The sequence below is a fragment of the Ascaphus truei genome, chromosome 2 (genome assembly GCF_040206685.1).
Source record: "Ascaphus truei isolate aAscTru1 chromosome 2, aAscTru1.hap1, whole genome shotgun sequence".
Lineage (NCBI taxonomy): Eukaryota > Metazoa > Chordata > Amphibia > Anura > Ascaphidae > Ascaphus > Ascaphus truei.
In genome coordinates this window covers 367,119,290-367,142,174 of record NC_134484.1, presented here as the reverse complement: position 1 = coordinate 367,142,174, position 22,885 = coordinate 367,119,290, and the positions used below count along the sequence as shown (strand labels likewise).

The 22,885-nt window shown below is 44.3% G+C and overlaps 1 protein-coding gene across 6 annotated transcripts in view; it reads right to left on the bottom strand.

Moving 5' to 3' along the window:
- ZCWPW2 (zinc finger CW-type and PWWP domain containing 2) overlaps window positions 1–22,885 on the bottom strand; it is a 139,343-nt gene that overhangs the window by 73,310 nt on the left and 43,148 nt on the right. For 4 of the 6 annotated variants that reach the window (XM_075587002.1, XM_075587005.1, XM_075587006.1 and 1 more), the window contains one exon: window positions 5,824–5,917. The exons of the other annotated variants lie outside the window; for them this stretch is intronic. The gene's annotated coding sequence lies outside the window, so the exon portion shown is untranslated. The remainder of the gene's footprint in view (window positions 1–5,823; window positions 5,918–22,885) is intronic. 6 annotated transcript variants of the gene reach the window in all.

Below are 22,885 nucleotides of genomic sequence, written 5' to 3'. Positions count from 1 at the left end.
TCCCTTCGCAGAGAGATCAAAAGGTCCGACCAGATCTACCCCAATTCTCTCGAATGGGAAGGCTACCAAGGGCAGAGGGACCAAGGGAGCCGGATTCTGTCCTTTTTGGCTAGTTAACTGACATTCAGGACATGTCTCACATAGTTTCATGATGTCACCATGTATGCCTGGCCAGTAAAACCGGGACGAGATGCGGTCCTTGGTCTTATCCCTGCACAAATGATCACCCCATGGGAGAGTATGGGCTAGGGTGAACACTGTTTTAATCAACCTTTAGGGACTAGCATCTGTCGAATGACCTCCCCTGTTTGTGTAACCTTATTCACACGATATAGGATGTCATTCAATAGTTCAAAATGTGGAAACACTCTTACACCTTGTTCATCCATTATCATGTTGTTGACCTGTACCACCTTCTCATATTGTCTAGCCAGAGCTGGGTCTTCCCTCTGCCTCTGACGGAAGTCAGGAAGATCCAGGTCTGGCAAAATTCCCATATCTATCGGTTCCCCACCCTGGTCATCTCCGGCCATGACCTGCAGTCCTTTGGGCTGACTAATGTTACCAAGAGTCCCAGCCTTTCTTAACCAGTCCTCTTTTTCCGCACGTCTCTGTTTACGTGTCTTTGGGACATGGTGTCTACGGGGAAAAATCTCTGGGGAAAAGGGAAACAAGTCTCCGGGCTTCTCCGGTACCAGAGAAGTAGGCTCCGTAGGAGTAGGGGCCAACAATGTTTCGAAGTAGGGCCAGTCTCGGTCAAGTAGAACAGGAGCAGGTAGCCAGGGAGCAACTCCCACTAGCAGGCTAGCCTCTTGATCTTTGATACGCAGTAGAATGTTTGCCGTCTGGTATCTCTTTGTATCCCCATGGATACACTCGATATTCCACGGAGAGTCATAGGATAGTCTATTGCTTGGAATTAGGCCCTCTAGGATCAGGGTTTTTCCAGATCCCGAGTCCAGCATGGCTTTTACTATTTTCCCCTCCAGAGATGCTGGGACTAACCACGGATTGTGGTCCCCTCAGAGAGAAGCTGTGGCAGTGGTTCTGCCATATGAACAGTCCATCTCATCATCTCCGGAAACCGCAAACTTGGTCGTCAGCGGAAGCTCTCGACGGGGCTCGGTGTTTGGACCTCTCCGCTGTTGGATGGGATCCTCCCTTCTGGTTGGTGGTGGTATCCTCTCCATCGGATGGGTGACGGGAGTCCAGGTTCTTGGGGAATACTGTGGGTGGCGGCCTCCCTTTAGTGATCTAATGGCCTCGGTCCCGGGACGGGTGTCTCTGCGGGAGTTTGTACCAGGAACCCTCCGAGATGGGAAAGGGTTTTCCGATCGGGTTGACTGGATCTCCCGAGCTGGCGGGTTGCAGACCCCTCGATTGTCTGCTCTCCTGCCTCTGGCATCACCGGAAGCAACTGGTGTTTGCACCGACCGTTCCCAGATATCCTGCAGGGTGTCGTCGCCAAGGAAGTTTTCCACCAAGCGGACCGCTGAATCCAGGGAAAATGCAGCGTGTCTTTTTACCCAGGAGAGGGGCAGTATCTGTATGAACTGCTCGAGCACAAACTGTTCAAGGATCTCTGCCTTGGTATGCTACTCCGGTTGTATCCACCTGGTACATACGTCTACAAAGCGGTGGGCTACGACCCGGGGTCGGTCTCTGTTTGTATATTTGACTGTCAGGAACTGCTGTCGGTAGGTCTCTGGAGTGAGGCCTAGGCGATCCAGAATAGCAGCCTTTAGTTGCTGGTAGTCCATGGCCTCGTCTGCTGGAAGAGCCTGGTAGGCTGCCTGAGCTTCTCCTATGAGGAGTGGAGCCAGAGTCGTTACCCAGCGATCAACTGTCCAGCCGTGGGCCGTGGCTACCCTTTCAAAAGTGAGGAGAAATGCTCTGGGTCTTCGGTTGGCTTCATTTTAGGCATCATCACCGGTGGGTTATTTGGAATCTCTAGTCTGACTGTAGCTGGGCCTTCGGCCAGCAGTTGGAGTAGCTTTTCCTCTCGCCGGGCCTGTTGCTCATCTTGGTGGGCTTGTCGCTCAGCTTGCTTCTCTGCTAGCTGGAGCTGTTGCTCAAGGAACTGAGAAAAAATTGTCTCCATTTGTTTTTTGTGTGTGGCCCTTCAGATACAGGGGCAGTCCGATTTCCCACTTCTGACACCACCTGTGGCAGGACGGCCTGTAGCCGAGGTCAGGGAACAGTCCACACGTGTAGTTTCAGGATAAATGAAAACGTTCAGTGGCTTTATTTTTCCACAGCATAACATAACATGTGGGTACACTGTCCCTTTAAACAAAAAGAAATCCTGCTCCACATTGGGAGAACTGACTAACACTCCAGGCCTATCTAGCAGGCTGGCTGGCTAAACCATTTACAAAACCGTAAGTGTATTTTAAGCAGTCAGGAAAACAAATGAAAAAGTCTTAATTTGGTTGAAGTAGTTAGTTTGGTGAAACCTTCTGGCTAGCAGCTCACATAGCAGAGTTCTCTGATTTTATTTGTTGAAAAACATGCAACATATACAATACAGAAACAGAACTTATTTATCACTTATCATGGTAAAATGATGTATTAACAGCTTGTTCATACAGTGTTGTGCTGATTTATCACCCCATTTTTTCTCTTTTTTATAATATCGTGGACTTCCAAAATAACAAGCTGTTAATACATCATTTTACCATGAAAAGTGATAAATAATAGAAGTTAAAAAAAGGTTGGTTTTGTCAATTCTTTGAACTACACAACTCCAGTGACATACTGACCTGACAGTTTTAATGTTTATCCAATACAACAGGCAGTGGCAGCAGCCTATGGAAAAAGTGATTTTACCTTTCCTCAATGAAACATCCTAATGACAAAAAATCATATATGTTGTTAGAATAGATTTTGTTTATGCCATTGTCACTTGAAAAAGACCTTCACGGTCGAAACGTTGTGTTGGCTCAATAAATGAGTTTTCATTTGCTAAAATCCGTTGTGCCCTCTGTTCCTTCTTCCATGTACCCAGGACTGACTGCAGGCTGTCGTTCTAACTTTGGAGCACTTGTATCAAATTGTATCATTTTTTCTTTTGAGGTGTGCAGCACTCCTCTCTATTATTGGGACATTTATGTATGACATTGGGTTGGCAGACATTGTTATGAATGTACCATGGTCTCAATAAAAACATTTTTGGTTGAAAAAAAAAAAAAAAGAATACAAATGATCAGTTTACAGGATACAGCATTAATCAGACATGTTGATATCAAAAATGACAGAATAAAAACAGGCAATAGACATTATCAATTATCCAAAGAACAACAAACATAGTCAGTTAAAGTATACCTTGGTATGCATACCCGAGTAGTTTGGATAGACCATGGGCCCACTCGCACCACCTTTGGGTGTAGATTGTAATTTGTTGCATTCATAGTAAACCGACCAAAAAAGAAACACAAATAGGCATGAATAACAGGGAAAAAAGGGAAGGGGCGGAGGGGCATATGAGGGTAGATCCCCTGTCTTCCCCACCGGCCTCTAGCCTTGTAGAAGTATCTCCCATAGTTCTGACTCCCAGCTCCAATACCAATTTGTCTTAAATCATTTGTTATTATTTATTAATTATTATCCATACAAAAAGGAATTTATTCCGGGGATCTGTAGGTTATGGAGGATCATTCAAACCTAATCGTCCTCCTCTCCTCTTAACTCTCAAACCATGGGTCCCAGGTTCTATATAATTCATCAGTAGATTGTTTCAGAAAAGCTGTCAGCTTTTCCATAAGCATCACTTTGTTTATTTGCTTCTCTACCATCTATCTGGTGGGGGGGAGCAAATTTCTTTCACGCGGCCGCTGTTGAAAATCTAGCTGCTGTTAAATTAGATCAGTCGCCTCAGAGGGCGGCTGATATCTTCTACTGGCTTAGCCAGGAGGAAGACCAGCGGGTCGACCGGTATTGTTAGTTTTGTTGTATTATTAATAATATTTTGGACATTAACCAACATTTTTGAATGGCAGAGCACGTCCACCAGATGTGAACCATAGCCCCTTTTTGTCCACAACCCCTCCAACACAAGTCAGAAGCCCCTGGGTAAATCTGCCTCAGTCTGCTTGGTGTTAAATACCACTGGAATAAGATTTTATACATAGTCTCTTTGGTCATTGTACAGATGGAAGTTTTTGCCACAAATTCAAAACTCAGTAGTGGAATAAAGTACATGCAGTGAAATACAAAGATACAGGAAATATACACACTTACTGGGCTGCTGGGGGTGAAATCTGGGCTAAAATAGGTGTGGGGCGCCTGCTTCGGAAGGCTTTTCTGACAGGGAAATCCACCCGGCTCTCCTGGTCCACTTTTCGGCTAAAAACCTTAAAATCCGAGACCACTATGTTCTAAAACGAGAACTTGGACCTCGCGTCTGACTTAGCCTCAGCTATGCAGGCTTTCTTAGCTGCAAAAATGAAGATGGTTGCTCTGCTATTCGCAACAGAGCAACTTCAAAAAGCCTGCCTTTGCATCACCGGCCTAAGACACAGGATCGTCTGGTTCTCTGACAGGGGCTTCTCCTTACACAACTTACCTTACATACCTTCCACTGTTCTATGTTCAGCATGGAAGAAGGAGGAGCGACCTATCAGAGCATGGGAATTCCTCCCCGCCAGCCAATAGGAATAGGGGCTCATCCTTTGGCTGCCGTCAGAGGATGGGGCTTGCCAAGACGGCTCGGGATGTGCCATGGGTGGGACATATGAACTGACCAATGGGAAACACACAGACATTCTGCCGCTTACCCCAGTCAACCCATTGCCACCTACTAGGCAGGCTCCACCGAGTCTGGCAGACCAGAGGGTCCTACCCGCAGGGGGTCTCTGTTCTCCACTCAGTACTCCACCGTGCCCCGGTCACTTAGCACCCCGACACCTCTCAACATCCCGTCTCCCCTTTGAACTACGATGTCTATGCAGACTTCCCGGTACTTTTGTAAAAGACTGGGCTGGCTGAATAGACATTTATAGTAAATGCACAACTCATCATAAAATATGTTTTATTACACAATATCTCTTGGGGGGACCCATATCTGTGCGCGAGATGGATCTGGGATATCTGGGCTCGAAGACCAGGAGTCTGGGGGACACCCGGTTTAATTCCACTCACAAAGCAGCAAATAGTGCCTGCACATCAGGGAGGATTAGGGGACTACCAGTATCTTTGGCCCCCGAACTCCTGCAAACAAAATTGCATTTTGACCCAAATATCCCACATAAAACTTACACACAATAAGTTACACGTTTCTGGGGCAAAGAGAACTTGTAAACAGGAAAAGCAGGGGACAATATATTTTTCACATGTATAATCCCTGGTCCCTGGCTTTTGGTGCTAGGTATCTGCCAGAGACCCCACGGTTTCAGGGGTAACCAGATGGGCTTAAACCTTTATTGTGTAGCCTGGTTAGCCCCTCCCATCACACTACTCATCAGACTATTGCTATCAAAACTCTTTGACCAATCCCAGGCAGTGTCCTGAGTTGTGGGACAACACACACACAAGCTTAATAAGGTCCCAAACTACACTTCAATGTGTACAGATATCATGGGTAAGATAGATGCTAAGTATTGCGGCAGCTTCTAAAGTCATGTCCCAGAATGTTTCTGCTGTAATTGACAGTTCTACCACCCACACCAAGGTGCAGTTTGGGGCCTTGCCCCGAAAAACACCCCACCCCACAAAAGTGGTTTGCGAAACCCCATTAGGAATCACTGGTCTATTGTATGCTGAATTAGAAAAATGAAATGCAAAAATATTCAATTTTCCCATACACTTATAAGAGATGGTACCTACCAGGAACACTGCCCTTCCGTCACATTTGATCCACTTCAGCAGCTAAAAAATCTTGATATCAAACCACACATTACTCTTGCCTTTGCATGAAAATCTAAATCAACAGAAAATACTTTAAAATAATCTCTAACAATGTTTTGTTTAATGTAGCTGTAACCTATCCATTCTTTTTAAGAGACTTTGATTTTTTTCTAACTAAGCAGAATACGCAGTTAAACCACAATAACAAAACCAAAATAAATAATTATCAAATGAATAACCATACACAAGAACCATTGAGCTCCAAGGGTTGTGCTCATATTTAAAGAATATTTCATTTTAAAGCAGCATTTCTCTTATCAGATTTTTGTTTTTGTTTTAAAAAATGTAGCAATTCCTTACCTTTATGACAAGGCAATTATCTTAGCTTCTAATTGCTCTGTTCTCCTCTAATCGATCAGTGAAGATCCTGCTTCTCAGAGCATGCAATATGGCTGCCCATTTCAAAAGTGGTGTGAATTTTAAAATGGTTTCTATAGCAACCCATGGAAGCTTTATACATTAATCATTACAAAGGGCATCAAGAGGGTGAAACAAATGTAAAACATTCAGTAATTATAATCTAATACTACACAATTGATTTACAAAAAAGAAATATATATAGGATTTTGAATACAGTGATAAAGAACTAGATGTGCATATACTAAGTGCTCAACCTATTAACATATGTGGTGGATAAACCACTATATAGAATAAACAAATAAAAATAGTAGATATATGTGTTGGTGCCACACGTGAATAATAAACCTAACAATCAAAATAAAGAAAATAATCCCAACAAAAAACTATAAATTATATTAAGGGATGTCTGCCTTAGGACATAACAACAAGTCTATCCAGTGGACTTGTATAAATAGTAAAAAGTACAAGAGAGCATATAGTCCTTGGCGCAATGAATAATGAATAATACCAATCCTTGGTTGCAAAAAAGTCCTTAGTCACTATGGTGATGTCAGTCTATTTGCTTAGAGATACTTGATTGGATTCCTCAGTATTAGATGACTCTAAAGACATAAGAGGGAAAACAGACAGACCATTGCGCAGTAACCTTTAAGGGTTGAAGCTCATTCACTCTGCACCTAACTACATACATCAAGTAATTGGTATGGGACCTTGAAAGGTATCTTTATCTGTGAGGTGCAGGGCCTCGAGGAGTAGAGAGGAGTGGATCCGACCCCAACTGCTGGTGCCGTGCTCTGAGTACACAAGGTGCGGATGGCACGTTGTAATTACACAGCAAGATCCTTGAATATGTGAGTGCAATTCATGTGGTTCTTGCGTGTTTTAATACATTTTGTTTGGTACCATACTATGTTGATTTTATACATTCCATGGGTACTGAGATCGGGAGAGTTGTGGAAGTGCAAACATTTGGGGAACCTGTGGCAACCAGTTACTCAGCCCTGCACCTCACAGATAAAGATATCTTTCAATGTCCCATACCACTTACTTGATTTAAAATAATTTTTTTGGGGGGCAAACTTTAATAACAAATCACGAGGCTCTGTCAGGCAGTGAGCATCCTAGGAGATGTAGTGTTTGAGTGTCAAAAGTCATAAGGGAAAGGACAGGCAACAAGAGCCATATTTAAACAAAACAACACACACTCGCCCGAAGCCGATGAAGCAGCAAAAGAGCTGCAGATGCCGGTAACTCCTCATGGAACCCTTGAACGCAGCGGCCATTTTGATAAAAAAAAGAAAGAACATTTTTTTTTTAATGGGAGCCACGCTGAAACTGCATTTTAAGCGTTGTAGTGGATCGCGCTATAATGGGGTTGAGCTGTATTTACTATTTTTATTTGTTTATTCTATATAGTGGTTTATCCCCCACATATGTTAATAGGTTCAGCGCTTAGTATATGCACATCCAGTTCTTTATCACTGTATTAGCCATTCACATATCAGCAGCCAACCATTAGATCACCATGGCACTGTTTTCAAACTGAGCACTTCAAGGTTGTAACTTAGAGGCTATATTTGCTTTGGAAGCGGAGCCAGACTGCATTGATGTAGATGTAGAGGACACGCAATTTAGCAAATTAGAGAAACTTCTCACTCACAAAATGAGACCATGTTGGGATGTTGTAGCAGTTAGAAAATATCTTGAGCACAAAAGGATAGCGAGAGGTCTCAGGTTCCTAAAATCACCCATGATAGATTTAGAGGATGAGGCATTTATCAAAGAGTGAAACAACATTCTGGATACATGCTCCTTTGGATTGATCAAAATATTAATCCAACATAGTCTATGGAATTATTAGACAGAGACATTTTAAAGCTCAAGGAGAAATTCGAACCATTCTCTGAACTTAAAGAATATAAAGTATTAGAAGAGAAGGTAGCGCAGAGAATAGAAAAAATAGAAAAAGAAGTAATACACACAAAACAAAAAAAGTTGACTAGAGACAAAAAGGACTATGAACAAAATAAACAAAGAGACTGGAAAATAGAGAAAAAAGTTTTTTTTCCACTAAGGAAATAACTAGTGCAGAAAGGGAGATCCTGACCCCTAAGAGTACTTAAACAACACCTAAAAAAGATTTACGTAAAGTAATAAAAGGGTCACATAAGAAAGAGAACATTGGCCATTATAAAAAATATTCTGATACTAGACTGCAAGTATCTTATAGAAATGACCATATGAGTTATCGTAATCACCATCACGATAACAGCTATAATGATAACTATAGGAGATATGGTAATTATGATAGAGATAGAGATTATGACAGTCATAGAAGTTACGGTGAGAACTGGTTAGAACAAAGACCACAAAGTATACTACAGAGGCATCATGATTCCAAACAGTACCCTTTGTCTTTTTTAGACCACGGCAGGGACCAGGATTCTTCCCCACGGAGAAAACGAGACAGACAATCTCATAGGGAGGCAGGGCAGACCACGCCCTACCAGGCGGAAAATAATCGAGGATTCCAAGGAAAGAGAGGAGGAAAGCAGAAGAAAAAAAAAGACCAGAACAAGGGAACCAACGAAGGAAGGTACTTGCTTTGGCGGTTCACAGCTTACCGTGGGGGTACAATCAAATGTGTCCAAACGCAATTAGAAAAAAAGGCTGTTTATTCAGTGCATGTAGATACAATTCTGCCACAGAGTAACTTTGACGCGTTTCATAATATGGTAAGGAGACAAGCACACAGTAATGCCGTGTTCCCTGCATGGAACTATGTAACCGGCAAACCACAGCAAATCTCCGCCACTACCCTCACGCATCCCGGCATCCCAAGCACTGCCACCGTGCTGATACTGAGTCCCGTGTGCACAATCTTACTCCCCGGTTTATGCTTTTAGGATTCAGGAAACTGATCGGTAGCACTTATTTCATCATTATTATCTTTATTGTGGACATTGTAGAATCTATTTGCATATATTTGGAGCATCGGTCCTTGAAGTTCATTCTCTGCTTGCTCTTGTAAAGGGAACAAACGATAAAGGCGAGTAATGTGTTCAACATCAGCGGTTATAAAACCACTGACATCGAAAACAGAGTCCTTTCAAAGGGGCTGAATTTCACCCACACATGTCCAATCTGATGCTTAAAAAGTACTTTTTAAAAGATGAAGCTAGTAAGATAGCAATCGATCAAGCTGGGCAGAGCCATTACAACATCAATTCCAAAAAAAACCTTCAAACATCCTTCTGTCTTCTACCCAAAACATATACGAGGGAACTTTATAGACAAATTTAATTAAATGGTTATTGGAGACATGGAAAGAACAAGCAGTGAATTTAAATTTAAGAATCACAATCTGAGTAAATTAGAAAAGGAATCAATTAAAAGATTGGAAAGTAATAACAATATCATCATAAAATCTGCGGATAAAGGTGGTGCAATCGTTATAATGGATTCCTCCTATTATAGGAACGAATCCATAAGAATCCTTAGTGATACTAATACATATGGAAAGCTGGAACACAATCCATCTGTAAACTTCAAAAACGAGCTATATGAGTATCTAAAACAAGGTTTTAGGGATGGAATTATAACAAAGGGAGAATTGGAGTTCTTAAGATATTCAGCAGCCAAGAATTCCAATTTTCTACATCATCCAGAAGATCTACAAGGATCTCTGGAATCCACCAGGTCGCCCTATAATATCGGGAATAAAATCCTTAACTTCCAATCTCTCAATTTATAGATTATTCGCTCAAGAATTATGTTACTCAGATACCCTCTTATCTCTGGGATAAAACTCATGTTCTAAATATGGTCAAAAGATCTCCAATGGGAAGATCAATATATGTGGGTCACGTGCGACGTGACCTCACTATATACAGTGATAGACCATGAGTTGGGTACCGGAGCTATTAAAAGGGTGCTTGACAAGGATATGAGTTTGGAAGAGAACTTCAAAACTTTTATATTAGAAGGGATAAAATATATTCTGACCCATAACTTTTTTTGCTACGATAACAGCTATTTCCTTCAGATATGCGGCACTGCCATGGGACCAGTTTTGCACCGAACTATGCTAACATCTTTATGGGTGTGGGAGGAAGATCACATCTGGTCCCACAACCGTCGGTGCGAACATGGTGCTATGGAAATGTTACATAGACGACGTGCTGTGTATCTGGAGGGGCAATGAGGAGGATCTGGAAAAATTCCAGGAATTCCTAAATGCAAACAATTGGAACCTTTAATTCACTTTCAATACTAGTCGAATGTCAATAGACTTTCTGGATTTGACCTTGTTTGTCAAACAGTGAACTATAGAAACAAAAACCTTTTACAAAAAGTAGATGCAAATACATATCTTTTGGCGTCTAGCCATCATAATCCAAGATGGATTAATAACATTCCGCAAGGCCTGTTTCTTAGAACCAAATGTAACTGTTCCCAAGCTGAGATGTTCGACCAACAAGCAGCCGATCTAAAAAGAAAATTAATTCAAAGGAACTATAGTAATAAAAAGGTTTCCAAGGCATTGGAATCAGAGAGGAAAATTAATAAGGATGAGATCATTTCTATGAGCAGCAATAAGAAAAATAAAGTAATTTCTGGAAATATGGATCCTCTCAATCTTATCCATACGAACACACATGGCACCCATGCCCCTATCTATTGAGCATGGTCTCCAAAAGAAGATCAATCTTGCCCTCCATTTGGTCCCTGTATTGCTCCGTTGAGTTGTCAAGGATTTTGACACAACTTAAACCATTCAGCATGCGGGCGAATGAGCTGGATCTGGTGCGAGGAGTGCTGTTGACATCTACGTGGATGGGTGCTGGAGCAGGTGAGCTCGGGCTTTCTGGATGAGCATCATCGTGGATGGGTGCTGGAGCGGGTGAGCTTGGGCTTTCCAGATGAGCACTGTCGTGGATGGGTGCTGGAGCAGGTGAGCTGGGGCTTTCCAGATGAGCATCGTTGTGGATGGGTGATGAAGCAGGTGTGCTGGGGGTTCCTTCTTTAAATTCATCTGAATAATTAGAACCCCCCCACCCCCAAATAAAAATGGCAGTATGCCACCTCATACAGTTCAGCAGGCCTGCACAACTCGTAAAGCGAGAAGGGCCGAACTGCTCCAAGGAAAACAAATTTGGGCTGCACAGGTAAAATCATCATCATCATCTCTCCTCCAGCACCTCTCATCATCATCATCCTCATATATCTCCCCCAGCATCCCTCATCATCATCCTCATATCTCCCCCAGAACCCCTCACTATCAACCTTTGCGATACTCCCCATCTATCTCTCATACCCCCATCTCTCCCCCTCACCCACACACATAATACTCCCTCTCCACATCAAACACACAATACCCCCCAGCACACCACACACATCCCACCCCCCCTGCACCTCACATCCTTCTCCCCCCGTGCACCTCACATCCTTCTCCCCCCGTGCACCTCACATCATTCTCCCCCTCTGCACCTTACATCATTCTCCCCCTCTGCACCTCACATCACTCTCCCCCCCTGCACCTCACATCACTCTCCCCCCCTGCACCTCAATCACTCTCCCCCCTGCACCTCACATCACTCTCCCCCCTGCACCTCACATCACTCTCCCCCCGCACCTCCAATCACCCCCCTGCACCTTCCACCACCCTCCCCTGCACCTCCCACCACCCTCCCCTGCACCTCCAATCACCCCCCCTGCACCTCCAATCCCCCCCCTGCACCTCCAATCCCCCCTGCACCTCCAACCACCCCCCCTGCACCTCCAATCACCCCCCCTGCACCTCCAATCACCCCCCCCTGCACCTCCAATCACCTCCCCTGCACCTCCAATCACTGCACCTCACCCACCTGCACCTCATCACCTCAATGCACCTCACCTCACTGCACCTCCAATCACCCCCCTGCCCCTCACCACCTCAATGCACCTCACCTCACCCCCCTACACCTCACCTCAATGCACCTCACCTCACCCCCCTGCACCTCACCTCAATGCACCTCACATCGCCCCCCTGCACATATCCACGTTGGGATCAGGGGGGGGAGCGGCCGCAGAAGAGCTCAGCTGGCTGTGACTTCCCCCTCCGTCCCACATTGTGAGCGGGGGGGGAGGGAGCAGGCAGGGGGAGCAGGCCCTGCGCATTCGCGCAGGGACCGCGGGGAATCGCCGCCATTTTTTTTTTAAGTTTTTTTTTTTTTTAAGTTTTATTTTTTTTAATCTCATCGCGGGCCGTAGAGAGTGGCCAGGCGGGCTGCATGCGGCCCGCATGTTGTGCAGGCCTGCAGTACAGTATACAGTAGAATTAAAAAGCAAGTGATTGTAAGAATGACAAACATTTTTAAGGAATTTCCCATGGCCCAGGGGAGTTAAGGATAACGACTCGATTGCCTTGTGCAACTAAATGAGTCTGTCTTTATCTAATGTGTGTGCATCCTTGAATCCACTCACAGAAACAGTATGAAAAGAGCAATCATAGCAAAAGTTCAAAGTATTGAATAAATAATAAATAAAGAATACTTAATACAGTATAGTATAAAGTATACTTCATTATAAACTTTGCCAAACTGGTGGCGAAGAGCCACTGCTGTCTGCATTCTAGTTGACAGGTGACAGCTGCTGAAGCTTGTAATCATGTTGGTTGTAAGCATGCTGGTACAGGTACCTGTATGTGTAATCTGGTTGGAAAACAGGCTGTAAATCTTGCGGGTATTCCGGCGGGGACAGGTAGCAAGGATTGTTATTCACCAGGTTTTCAGTGATGGATTGACTGTTATTGTAAACCGGTGCATTGCTGGATTGGGATTGACAAATTTTATATGGATTAAACCCGACCTTTCTCCTTTTGAAGTTGCCATGATCAAACAAAGTGTAAAAATGTGGGATCACGAACCAATACCCTCCTCTATCTCTGGGAGAAGGGGCGATGCGAAAAAAGCAATGATTGTTAGTTAAGGTTTGCCTTATCGAATGCTTCCACCCACGAACGCCAGGTGAAAATCATAGTTCGAAATGAAATATTCATATATTTCTGATACCGTCGCCATCTTATCTGTTGCAGCATTAATTGCAGAACATATTAAAAATCCATAACTACAGTCAGGTTTTTTTATACGTGTACGGTGTACATATGATGTCCAGTCCAGTCAGCAATTGTGCATGGATAAGAATGTAGAAAAAAGCCAACAGCATTGTGTTTGAGTTTTTTTTAATGAAACGCCTAAATTTGATAACGTCTTTAGCGTCTTCTAGAACCAAGGTCGATTCACAATTGACCACTGTGGTACTGTAGACTTGTTTTTATCTGGTTTTTAAACACCTGCAAATTGACACAGTAGCACAGTACTGTACACATTACATTTCATTCATTTATGCCACCTGGTGGATACGTGAAGAATTGCACCCAAAGAAATCAGAATCCTTGAAATTCAAACAAACACGTGATAAACACGTGTGCCTGGTGTGATTGGCCACGTGAATGGTGCGTAGAATACAGCAGACAACACAAAAATGGCTCAGTGAAATGTTCAAGTAAAGGCCGCTGCATCTGTAGTCAAATACCGAGTTTAAAGCTCTATACATACTGTAGTGCTAGAAGGGCTGGTAGTAAACTGGTATTGGCGGGGGTAGCATGTTGTAGCGGTAGTACCATAATCATATAGAGAGAGTAATTACATATCTGTATTTTCACTGCCGCTACTTAACGCTCCCCAAAGGAGGAAAGAATAGATTTAAAAAGTAGTGTTAAAACTGATCTTGCGCTTGAAAGCGCATAATTTAAATTCGGAAGCTGAACATAATGTTTTTGTCCATAAATGCTTCTCTATGTGACGTCATATGTAATAGAAGTCGCAGATTGCCGACCTATGTTTCGCGAGTGCTTTCTCAAGGCTAAGGCCAGCCCCCCTCAGGTAAGTACCTTATATAGGGTAACATGTGGCCCATTGGTTAGTTGTTATTAAATAATTAACCCTTTATTTTGTATGGTTTATTGTGTCAGAAAACAGTGTGACAATAACACAATATATGCATATAGCAATGCAGTGTTAACATTCTATGCATAGCTTACAATAATGATATCCAATACATACAGCCCTCAATAGTACTGTTGAAATTACTTTTTAGACGAGGTGGGTTGTAAAGTCTGTCTGGCCGAAACGACAGATTAATTGGATAAAGACCCACTATCTGGCACAGACACTTATGTATATACATAGATGAAAAAATATGTAGTTGCTAGTATGTACATAAAGTGTATACAAATCTGGAACTGAGTTTTTACAGCCCTTGTAGTGTTGATATGAGATGATGAGAGGGGGTGGTGAAATGAGATGATGATGGGGTAGTGAAATTAGAAGATATGATGATGATGAGGGTGGTGAGGAGATGATGAGGGGGAAATTAGATGATGGTGGTAGTGAGATGATGCTGAGGGGGAGAAATGAAATGATGATTGTGACGGGAGCTTTGTGACAGGCTATAATATTACACCAAATATAACTGGGTTGAACTGGACGAGACTTAGATATGATAAAATATAATTTATTCCTTGAAAAAGGTGAACACACGAGATATACAAATAACAGACAAAATATGGACACTTACTTAAAGGTTAGGACAAGAAAGCCATCAGGATACAGGATGGGCCATTTCTTCCATAATTCAGTTTCAGATGTTGACATCACAGCAATACATGAAGATCATACATGAAGACATTTGAGTAAGGGTTGACTCTGACTTATATACCATTTCAACCCTTCTCTTGCACTCAAGATGCCGAGTTGGCTAGAAAAAATCTCTTTGAAGCAGATTTTGGCTTCCATTGTAAGTGTGAAGTATCACACTTAAAAACACTCAGTTCCTTGGTTCCTGCCCCCAGTATAAACAATTAGGGCAGTTACCTTTTGATCACCGGGCTATGTTAATTCTTGCAGGATGCTCTCCCTGCCCTATTAACATAGCAGATGGGGGTCTGCATTTTTCAGAGCAGATCCAAAATTCCATATACACTGTAAATAACTTCATAACTTCAGTTCAGCTATACTTACTGGCACGCGAGACATATTAATACATTCTGTCACGCATGACGCTACCAATGAGACTAAATATTACCGTGTAATACTAAAATTAAGAGAGATATTAATATCTGTCTTTTAGGACCGGCTAAACATCAGGTGTCTGAAATCCTTATGTGCGAATCAGTCCCACGAATACACATATGTAGCTTTTAGCACGTTCAGCCGAGGACATCTCATAATATTCTTATATTTAATAAGGTCACTCATTCTGTAGCCCCACTCCTAAATCAGGGGCGTTTGGCCAGTCTACCAAATGGAGTGTCTGGCAGGATACTATGGTTTGTAAGTGTGAGTTTTAACACTCACAAACCACTCCAGCTTCCTACACATTTGGTCGCATTCCTTAGTAGGCAGGCATCTTGGAGGGTAACTTAAACAAAGGGCTAGAATCACTATTCAACTATTAATCCTTGCCCTCCCGGATGGATCCCAGGGTTTGTGTGGTGCAGTCACTGGAACAGAAACAATACATTTTTACAGGGGAATAAACAGTTGGATGGCTGAAGCAAGGCAAAACCACATTACTGAACCCCAGTCCAGTTAACCCCTTGCTTCCCATGTGAGAGTAGAGGGTGGCCAAATGGGGTGTAACCCCTTTAATCCCGTGCCAAATCCTCTCTATAATGACAATGATGAGGGGGTGAAATGGGATGATATGATGATGATGGGCGGTGAGGAGATGATGATGAGGAGGGTAGTGGTGGTGGCTTGAGAGAAGGATGAGGAGGGGGGTGAGAGGGAGGATGAGGGGGGTTGCAACAATCTTGGAAGTAGTGGGAGAGAAGCATAAACACTCTGTATGACTGCTGGTATGTTATTTATAAATTATCTGACCATTATGTCATTTGTTTCTATATTTCACTCCATGTATGCATGAATTTGCACCATTTCATATTCTATTTCTTAAAAAAAAATGCTGGAAGGGCATTAAATCCTCAAACCTCTCCCAGAATGTTTAACGAAATAGAATATGACATTTTCGAATGCGCAAAATAATACCTCAATTTTTACATGGTGTGGCTATTTTAATTTCTCATTCGTCACACCTGTGGCTACATTGAAAAATAGGTTGCCCACCCTGGACTATGTCGTTCGTGGACAACTGGCAGGATAGGGCATCAGCCTTCACCTTCTTGGATCCTGGGTGATAGGAGACCCCGACAGGATGACAGGGTAGAAGGCATTTCCCATTGCAGGCAGGCCCCCAAGTTAGTATCTGTCCTGAGGTCCAGTCAATCCGGGGGTTATGAATGCATAGCCAAGGAAGCCCCAGAATGACATTGATGGTTGGGGAAAGGATAACATCCAGCTGAAGAAGCTCGTGGTGCAAACCACCGACCGTGATTTTGAGCTGAGTTGTCTCTTGCGAAACAACCCCAGATCCCAACGGTCTACTATCAATAGAGGAGATACCCAAGGGCATGTCCTTTCTCTTGACAGGAATATTGACTCGCTGAGCGAAGGCTTTATCCACAAACATACCGGTGGCACCAGAACCCACGAAGGCCTTGGTAGTAACAGAAATGTTCTAGAAAATAGGGATACAGCGCTGACGAACCTCCGTGTAGGAGGGAAACGCGTAGGGCGTCCTGGAGGTTGCTGTGCAGTGTAACAGGAGGGTAATTTGTATCTCTGCTGACCCTGACGTTGTATCAGTTACTGCCGGCGTGCCATTCACTGCCGTCGGCATTTACAACATGTGCACAGACTGAGGAATGTGTTTGCTAACTGCAACTTTACTGCATAGTGTTATTATATCACATTTTGTGCCTTATTTGTTCAGCTACAAGTTGAATACAATTTGACTGCATAGTGTTATTATATCACATGTCCTTTGCAGTCAAACACAGGATTAATCCACATACCACCAACCTATGATTTTGTTTAGTCCTCCACTTTAATTGCAGTATGTCAGTCTCCACCCTATATTAATTGATATTGTTTACCATACATTGTGATTTTCACAGGCATAGGTTTATCATTTTGAGTATCCATTAGTATTAAAGTGGTGGACTTTACACTTAGCGATCATAGGTTGGTTTGATCGGTATGCTGTGTTTGTGACTGCATTTTTGTTATATTGCACATTGCTATATCACAATCCTATATAGCATTGAGATACCTTATCCTTCTAGAATGTTTTTTTTTGGTTGTCCCTGAGTGCGTATTTATTTATATATATCCAGATAACGCTTATTGGGTAATTTATTTCAAACTCACTCCATCACTGCAACATCCTCCATTGTATTTGAATATTGTATTCTTTATTTTCAATATATGCACACTTTATTTTATGAAACTTAATAAGTTATATTTTAACTGTCCCAGGAGTGCTACACTGAATGAGCTTCTAGCTAGAAGGAATAGGTGTTAAAAACATTTTTTCTTCTAATTTTTGATATATTTATCATAGTATGCACCCGATGCCAATCTTGGCATTTGTGGACGAATCCATAACTCAATACTTATTTTTCACACAACTTGCGTCACGAAACGCGTAGGGTGGTCTTGTGACTTTAGCAAGCTTGTGGACATTTGTGAGGAGTGGAGCCGATCCCCTGTCAGCCTTTCCCTTGTTCGTATCGCTTGGGAAGTGGTTTGGCTTTGTGCTAATTCTGCAGTGAGTGGTCAGTCTCCAGTGCCGGTGCGCACGCGAGTGACGTCACCTGGATGCGACATGACCAGCGGGTCTGCAAACAGACCAACAGGCAGACTTGACGGCGGCATTCCAGCCCTGTGAACAGACTGTGGAGCACCCAGACTAGGGTCCAGCACGGAGGGAGAGACCAAAGTGTCATAACGCTATTTGGACACTGCCCTGTCATGAGTAGGATTCCGATTTTACACCTCTGGAAGGAGTCTCCACAATGTTGTCCCCCATGTCCTTAGACAATTGATTTGTCTTTGCATTTGTTTTTAGTATTAAATAGTATTATTTTTCAGTCATTCTGTGCATGTGAGTGTGTGGTTGTCAGTCGTGTTATTTTGTTTTATACCAATGTTGCACTATGATATTCTTTTTAGTTTATCTCCACATGTTATTAGACATCTACCAAGAATCATCAGATATTGATTGAACACTAAGGACTGGTCTACCAATTCATTGGGATCTTTCTGGGTGTTGTATGGTTAATCTAGGCGCCAGTGATTTTGTGTTTCAACCGCAATGTTCTGCCAAGATAAACAGATGGGTATCATCAGGCAACTGGAAGATGGGGATATGGCGCATATGCCCAGAGGCAACTCCCTTGTTTGAGCTGGGCACTGGCCGTCTCCCGATTTCTTAGGACAGACCCATACCATATGGCTTTTCTCGCCACAGTAGAGGCACAATCCCAAACAGCGATGGTGCTGCTTCACCGGTTCCGTGAGACACATACTGCCCAACTGCATGGGCTCTGATGATAATTCAGAGGCATCATTAGGAGGAACCTCAAGAGGTGGGATCAACCGAACAGACCGGAACTGTGATAACGGCCCTGCTCCTGATGTTTCTCCCTCATCTGAAGATCGAGGGAAATGCAAAGGAATCCTTTGCAAGCTGAGGGAAGGCCTCCATAGAGGCTGGGAGTAGGGATACGGGGTTAGTTTAAGACCACAGATACTGGCGTGACTTGACCATCAGAAGACAAGAACGGAGACGGAGCTAATGTGGGAGGGCTGAGGTGACTGCACACGGTTTGCAGCACAGCGGAGATTGAATACAGTTTCTGATCCAGCGTAGCTAGAGGGGTGGCATGGGTTCCCAGAAGCCTGATGAGTAATGGCGTTCGCTACCTCTGTGGGGTCCATCGTGTGGCTCGTGCAACGTGTAACATTGCTGACTGCAAGACAGGATACGAACCCGCAGGGCAGAGGTAGGGAGTAGTACACCGACTTTCACCGGGAGACTCCTGTGGCGGGTAGGACCTCGGTGGCCGGAACAGTGGGGAGCAGGCACGGAGAGTTGGGGTCACGGGGGTGAAGGGCAGCTAGCAGGTACGTCGGGGTCACACACAGAGGTCAGAGGCAGGCAGAAAACAGGGACATCAGGGTCCCATGCAGAGGCCGGCAGCAGCAGAACAGGGGAGCAGGGACTGAGACTAGGGAACAGGGACTGAGAGCAGTGAACAAACAGTGACAAGCCAGATTACCAGCAAGGGCCTTTAATAAAGGTACAGGACTCCAAACACAGAACAAGTACAGGAACAGGAACGGAAGCTGCGGCAGAAGCATGCACATAAGGAGTCTGACACAAAACAAAGGCAAAGGAACAGAACAGGAAGCAGGAACTATAAGGACAGAGACAGGAGCAACAAGACAGACAGAGGTACCCCAGTGCAGACAGAACGCATCAGCACACCCGGTGGACAAATAAGTAACTATGTGTAAGGAATCGGGGAACACGTCCTTTACGACATGTTCCCTCCTTGTCTTATCTCAGACCTCCGCTCTGGCACCAGCGCGTGCGCGCACCCCCGCTCTGCTTACAGAGCGCACGCGCAGCTCTTCTAGTGTGCCAAGGAGCTTAGATCCGCCCCCTTGGACGCGTCATGCTTCTCTCACGTGCAGCGCACACACGTGACGACGTGCACCGCTCCCCAGCTGCGTGGCAAGTATTAATTTAGCCCACTTGTCTCCTGCAGCCAATCCTAGACTCCGCGGAGGCCGCGTCTCGGCTCCGCCTGCCTTGCTACTGGTTCCTGAGTGCTACAAATACCCTGCAGTTCCTTTCCTACCTTGCTGAGCATAACTTGTTGTAGTCTTGAGCTCCTGCGTCTGTTGTGCCTTGCTCCTTGTCCTGTGTTCTCTTGCAGTTTAACTCTTCATGTACCGACCCGGCTTGACTTTGGAACCCCTCTGGATACTGACCTTGGCTTACCCTCGACTCTGCGGACATCTCCAAGTCAGACCACGGCTATACGGACCACTACAATTCTAACCTCTCCAACTCCAGAACACGGCTATACGGATTTCCACGATTCAGACCTCTCAAACCCCAGATCATTCCAAGATCTTGGCAAGAATCCACTAACCCACTCTCTCCAACCCAGACCCGGCTACATTTGACAATCCGCCTGCCAGGCACGCTTCCGCTGCTGTGGGTGCGTGGTTTACTACTTCCCCACTTCAGTACCGGGGTCCTGTCTTGCTCGTGGGCAGCGCAATTGTTACACTATGGCTGAGCTGGATGTCTAGGAGACCCTGACATTACTCCCCCCTCAAAAGCGTTCTCCGGACGATCCTCTAGGCTCCTCCCAGAGGCCCCGATGAAATGCAGACTCGGGGTGACCCACCTCTGGTTGTCCGTCGACGGGCAAAACATCTGTCCCCAGTGCAACGGCGCAGGGACCAGCAACCGGCACATCGGGCGCCGCAAGAAACCTCCAAACGGGTGCGTCCAACCCAAATAAAGGGGCAGGGACATCAGGAACAAGGGCACCAGCAACGGCGCAACAGGCTCTCCACACGAGCCAGTGGGGACATTAAGTTCACTCTCCGTGGTCTCCTCTTGCGACTGTCGTTTCGCGGCATCACCCAATGAGAATTTAAGACAAGCTATTTGAGTTTTCAGCTATTGAAGCTGTCCTTCTGCATTTCTTTTCCCACTCAATGCAGTTGACTGTTCAGCTTCTTTGGAGTTGAGTTGCAACTCCATATCTCCCAGCTGACTCAGAGCAAAGCTTAAATGTGTTTCATTTTCTTTATTTATGACCTGCATTTGCCGGTACTCCTCTTTAGTACCCTGTCCAGCTCCAGCTGCAGCCGGGCCTTCTCACGGGCTGTGTGGTCCAGCAATTTGCAGGCATTGGCCATTTTTACCTTATAGTGCAGTCAGGTCGGCCACATCCTCTCTCTCTTCCTTTTTGGCAAGCTGTGTCTTGAGCTCAGCGATCTGCGCCTGCAGCGCTGTGAGTTGCTGGGATGTGTGTTCAGCTGCCAGCTTTAGCTCTTCCATTTTTAGGCTTTGCTGCAATTTCCACTCCTCCGCGAGAGACCCCTGGTTGAGTGCATTCTGCAATTCTCCTCTCAGGGCTTTCATCTCTTCACTGTGATCTTTCTGAGCTTGCTTCCATGCATCCCTCAATACGTCCTGGAGCTCCACCAATTCCCTCGCTAGGGTCTCAGCAGCTTGCCTTTTCCAGGTATCTTTCTCCTGGGTGTACTGACTGTTCGGGATGGAGCAGTATCTCTACCCTTCTAACTCTTGCTTTAGTTTCTGGACCACCTCATGCTCCCTCTCATATAGGGTTACCTGGCCTGTAAGCTTCTCCAGCGAGGCTATGGTTATGCTCAGTGTGGCCTTCAGATCCCCATGCTGGTCTCTGGGGACACACTTGGTACTCAAATGCTCTTGCAGCATTTTTACTTTGTAGGCAGTCTGGAAATTTTCTTCCTGCAGAACTCACTGCTTTTCCTCAGCATTCACCTGTTTCTCCTTGGCGTCATGCAGACGTGCACGCAGTTCTTGCAGCTGACTCTGCAGGATATTTTCTGATTGTGTGCGCTGCTCCAGGCAGACACCTTCTTCTTGCAGCACTCTCTCTGCATTCTGCAGTGCTGTCTGTACGTCTAACTTTTCCTTGGGCAATTGTTTTTTCTCATCTAATTCATGGAGTCTCTTCTCTCGTTCACTGGCTTGGAAAGAGAGGTTATTGAACATTTGGTTTAGAGTTTTAAACCCACTATTCAACCCTTCGAAGGCCTCTCTCACAGAATGTGTCTCTGTTTAAGTAGCAAATCTCCTTCGGGAGGTTTTAAGCTCTGTATTAAGCCTGTGAACTTCCTTCAGTGAGGTTTCAGCGCTGTGCCAACTTGATCAATGAAAGGCAGAATTGGCGTATGGCTTCTCCAGTTTACTTGACAGAATCACCCTGTCCCTCTCCAACTGATCTTTTTCTTTTTCCTGGAGTACACACTTAGCAATTGCTGAGGACAGACCCTTTTGTAGAACAGCATTGGTCTCTTGCTCTTTATGTAATTGTCTAAAAAGGCAATCTAATTTATTCCCTGTGGATTGAGGTGCCTGGGTTAAGGCTTTTTTTTACCTTGGTTAAAGGTGTCCTCTTTCTTTTCCAATATTCCTTGGATGATTCTGTGAGTCGCCTTAGACTGCAGCATATCTCTATTCCCTTCTAACGCAGGATTCCCTTATGTTGACGGTTCATCCTTAATTCCTTCTGCAACTTCCACTATAACCTCTCCTCTCTTCTTTTTATTTCTCTTTGTTTTGAGAAGTTTTGAAGAATCAGTGGTACATGTATTACATGTATTCACATGTATTGCTCAGGACTGCTTTCAAAGTAGGAGCCATAGCTTCAGACATGGGGAAACCAAACTTCCCAAGAAACCAGTAAAGAGGAAATGTGTCTTTAAAGCAGAAGCATTGGAATGAACAACAGAAATATTAGACACAGAGACAAAAGATAGGAGAGCTGACCTTTAGATTTGAGACCTTAGCATCAGTCACAGAGATATCAAAAATTGCAAGGATAACCATAGACAGAGAAACTTGTAATTATATCTGAAACTTTAGAATTACGCATAGG